This window comes from Otolemur garnettii, unplaced genomic scaffold, assembly GCF_000181295.1.
Source record: "Otolemur garnettii isolate 467f Iridium unplaced genomic scaffold, OtoGar3 scaffold00156, whole genome shotgun sequence".
Taxonomy (NCBI): domain Eukaryota; kingdom Metazoa; phylum Chordata; class Mammalia; order Primates; family Galagidae; genus Otolemur; species Otolemur garnettii.
In genome coordinates, this window is record NW_003852551.1 from 3,460,179 (window position 1) to 3,464,374 (window position 4,196).

Here is a 4,196-nt window from a genome sequence, read left to right on the forward strand (position 1 = left end):
GCTGAGGCAGGAGACTCGCTTGAGCCCAGGAGTTGGAGGTTGCTGTGAAGGTGATGCCATGGCACTCTACCCAGGGGGATAGCTTAAGGCCCCGTCTCAAAAAAGGAAAAAGAAAGCTTTCTCTTTGAAGCAAATGAGTATTAAAACCCGTCCCATCTCCCTGTTGGGAAGAACTTGAGAGTAGGGTTAGGGCTGGGACTGAGCAGGACTTTCACTGGGCAGACCAGGGCCTTGGACCTGTCCCCTTCCCCAGGGGCACATGGTTTGGGATAAACCAAGAGAACTGCCACCCTCCAGCCCACTGCGTGCTTATCTCATGCCACCCCTTGTAATTGTGTCATGTCCCTACTCCATGGCAGTGGCCTTCAGGGTCCCTAGGGTTCTTTTTTCTCTGGCACTTGCACATCTCTGGTCCTTTGCTCTCTTCCTTTTGAAATCGTGGCCTGCCTTCTCCAAAGCTGCCTCCTTAGTGAAGTCTTTACTACCCTGCCCATGTGCCACTTGATTTGAGCTAGCCAGGTGTTTGGTGTCTCAATTGTTTGTGCTCATCCTAAAGATGGTCTTGAGGACAGGCTCTGGTAGCTGGCCATTGGGCCCTGGTTCAGGTGTTTGCAAGTTCACTCCTGGGCCCTGCAGTGCTGTGGCCTCCAAGCCTGGAACTTCAGGGCAAGGCGTAGGTACCCCCTCCCACTTGAGAGCAATTCCATTTTCAAAAACCTGCTTTAACTGGGTGAAGTAGTGCACACCTATATTCCCTACGACTTGGAGGGCTTAGATGGGAGGATCCCTTAAGCCCAGGGGTTCAAGGATACAGTGAGCTGTGATCAAGCTACTGCACTCCTGGTTAGGTGACACAGCAAGACACTAGAAAAATATTTATTTTTGAGGCAGAGTATCACTTTATCACCCTCTGTAGAGTGCGGTGGTGTCACACTGCTCACAGCAACCTCCAATTCCTGAGCCTAGGCGATTCTCTTGCCTTAGCCTCCTGAGTAGCTGGGACTACAGGCATCCACCACAACGCCTGGCTTTTTTTTTTTTTTTTTTTTGGTGGTGGCAGTTTGGCTGGGGCCGGGTTCAAATCTGCCACCCTTGGTATGGGGCCAGCGCCCTACTCACTGAGTCACAAGTGCCACCCCCCAAAAAATTTTTTAAAGACAATTTCAATCTGTCACCCTGGATAGAGTTCTGTAGTGTTATAGCTCACAGCAACCTCAAACTCCTGGGTTTGATTGATCCTTTTGCCTCAGCCTCCCAAGTAGCTGGGACTACAGGCGGCTGCCACAATGCCCAGCTATTTTTCTCTATATATTTTGGTAGAGATGGGGGTCTTCCTCTTACTCAGGTCGGCCTCAAACTCCTGACCTCAAGGGATCCACCCACCTCAGCCTCCCGGAATGCTGGGATTACAGGCATGAGCCACCTGGCATAGAAAAAAAATATTTTAAGCCAGCTTTGCATATTAATCTATCTGAGAGTTGATAGGGGGGATTAATTCAGTATGGAAGACAACCACAGAAGAATAGCACTTAAAATTTGCCTTGGGGAGGCTTGGCACCTGTAGCTCAGGCAGCTAAGGCCCCAGCCACATAAACCAGAGCTGGTGGGTTTGAATCCACCCCAGGCCTGCCAAACAACATTGACAACTACAACCAAAAAATAGTTGGGCTTTGTGGCGGGTGCCTGTAGTCCTAGCTACTTGGGAGGTGGAGGCGGAGGCAGGAGAATCGCTTGAGCCCAGGAGTTGGGGGTTCCTGTGAACTGTGGTGCCATAGCACTCTACCCAGGGCGACAGCTTGAGGCTCTGTCTCAAAAAAAAAATTTTTTTTTTTGCCTTGGGGAAACAAAACATAAACAAGTGCCATAAAAGTCACCATCAGTTACTGAGTGCTTACTATTTACAGCAGGGCTTACTACTGTGTAACAAAGCATTGGCTTATTTATCCTCACAACATCCCTTTAAGGTAGGTGCTATCATTCCATTTTACAGAGAAGTAAGCACTGAGTAGTAAAGTGATTTGCTCCAGATGGCAGGAGGCTGAGGTTCTGCCTCCACTTAGAACCACCCAGCGACACGGCCTTGCTAGAGAAGAGGAAGTGCAAGTGGGGAGGGCCTGTTTCTCCAAAGAATGTTGTGGGTGCTGCAACCAGAAAGAAGGGAGAATGGATGCTGGAGGTGAAAAGAAAGTCCTTCCAACAGTCCTGTAAGATGGCTGCTATTGTCTGCTTTATAAAGGGAGAGAGTGAGGCTTACAGAGATTGTCATTGATCCAAGGCCACAAAGGAACCATGTGGCAGAGCGAGAATATTAACCCAGATCTACTGGCCTCCGAGACCCTGCCACTTAACTGAAGGATGTTGCCTAGAGACTGGCCGCAGTACGAAGACACTGAGCGCTGGAGGAGACCCAGCTAGTCCTGGAGGAGTGCGGATGGCTAGCTGGAGAAACATATTCCCACAGTAAAGCAGGGAGCATAAAAGGACCTGGGTGTTGAAGAGATAGGATGTAGAGCCTGTAGCTAAGGCTCTAAGGGTGTAGGAGAGAGACAGCCAGATTTCCAATGGCAATTCTGTGGTCAGGCAGAGGGATGGGCTGTCCTGGGAGGTGGTGAGGCACCAGTCAGTGACATGTCCAAGGCGGCTGGACTGGTTCAAACTTCTGTATATGTGCTAGAGGGTTACCCTGTCTGCTGGTACCTTCCAGACCCAAGGTACAGAAAAGCAGTGCATTCCAAAGAGCATCTAACAGCTGTGCAATAAAGGGCTGGAGGGGCTGGGTGTGGCAACCTAGAGGCCAGGGAAGAGAAGTTTCCAAAAGAGGCTTAGCAGGGACTGAGACCTGGGCAGTAGTGAGGCAGATGGAGGAGACAGGATGAGAAAAAGATTGGCAGGAAGCAACAGGAAGCTTGGGGGCTGGGACCACATGGCTGGCTACCATTATGGAAACGAGAATAAGTTTCAGGTGGAGGGGACCAGGTGAATTGTTGGAAATAGTGGAGTCAAGGAGAGTCACAGCTAGAAAGAGGTCAGGAGAACAGAGAGGAAGGGAAATTTCGAAGCTTGAAGACCAGACAATGGAAGTTTTGTCCCTTTGGGGATATGGAGGGTGCCCAGAGAATCATCCCTCTGGAGAACTGGGACTAGAAACACAGGTGGGCAGAAGGCGTTGAGGATGCTGTTGGCTGTTCCATGTCTGGGCCTTGACTGAAGAGGCATCATCCAGTCCCAGTAACTGCTCCCCAGGATGGCCACATTGGGTAAATGCATCTCTGTGTTAAGGGCTTTCTGGGGCTCGGCACCTGTGACTCAAGTGGCTAAGGCGCCAGCCACATACACCTAAGGTGGCGGGTTCGAATCCAGCCCAGGCCCGCCAAACAACAATGATGGCTGCAACCAAAAAATAGCCAGGCATTGTGGTTGGCACCTCTGGTCCCAGCTACTTGGGAGGCTGGGGCAAGAGAATCGCTTGAGCCCAGGAATTGGAGGTTGCTGTGAGCTGTGATGCCATAGTACTCTACCCAGGGGGATAGCTTGAGGCTCTGTCTCAAACAAACAAACAAAAAAAGAGCCTTCTGGGATCTCATGGTAGTGAAACCCTCTGAGGTGGGATTATCACCCCTACTTAACAGATGAGGGAAAAGAAACTCTGAAACTAAATTTGCAAACAATAAATAGGGAAGGCTTGACCTTGGGATGGGCAGAGGACGTATCCTCCAGTCTCTCAGAGTGGTAGAAATATTCAGGGGTCAGTTCTGAGGAGGCAGAGAAGTAGGGTTTCCTTTAGAACCTAGCCCTTGCCCTCCCCCTGCCTCAGGATCTGTGAGGCCTCGGTCAAGGCCCTACTCTTTAATCCATGGCCCCAAGTTCAGGGAAGGGTACTGCAGGGCAGGCTGTGGGAAAAGAGGTAGACTTAGGGGCAGTTGGAAAGCTTTGGCTTGGCCTCTTGGACCCAAGACCAGAATGAAGATAGCTCCCAAGGTTCATGGTCCTAAAGCCAATGTAATCTAGGGCCCAAAACTATTCTTGGGTGGGCAGAACCTGGCAGCAGAATAGGGTGCTCAGAGAGGCCCTTCAAAGAGGGTGTGAGGATCTCGCCTGGCCACTGTAAGAGTGCCACATGGGTGGTGCCCAGAGCGGCAGAGGGGATGGAAAGAGTTGCTCCGCTGTGGCCAGCACCTTCCAGAGGTAGGTGTATG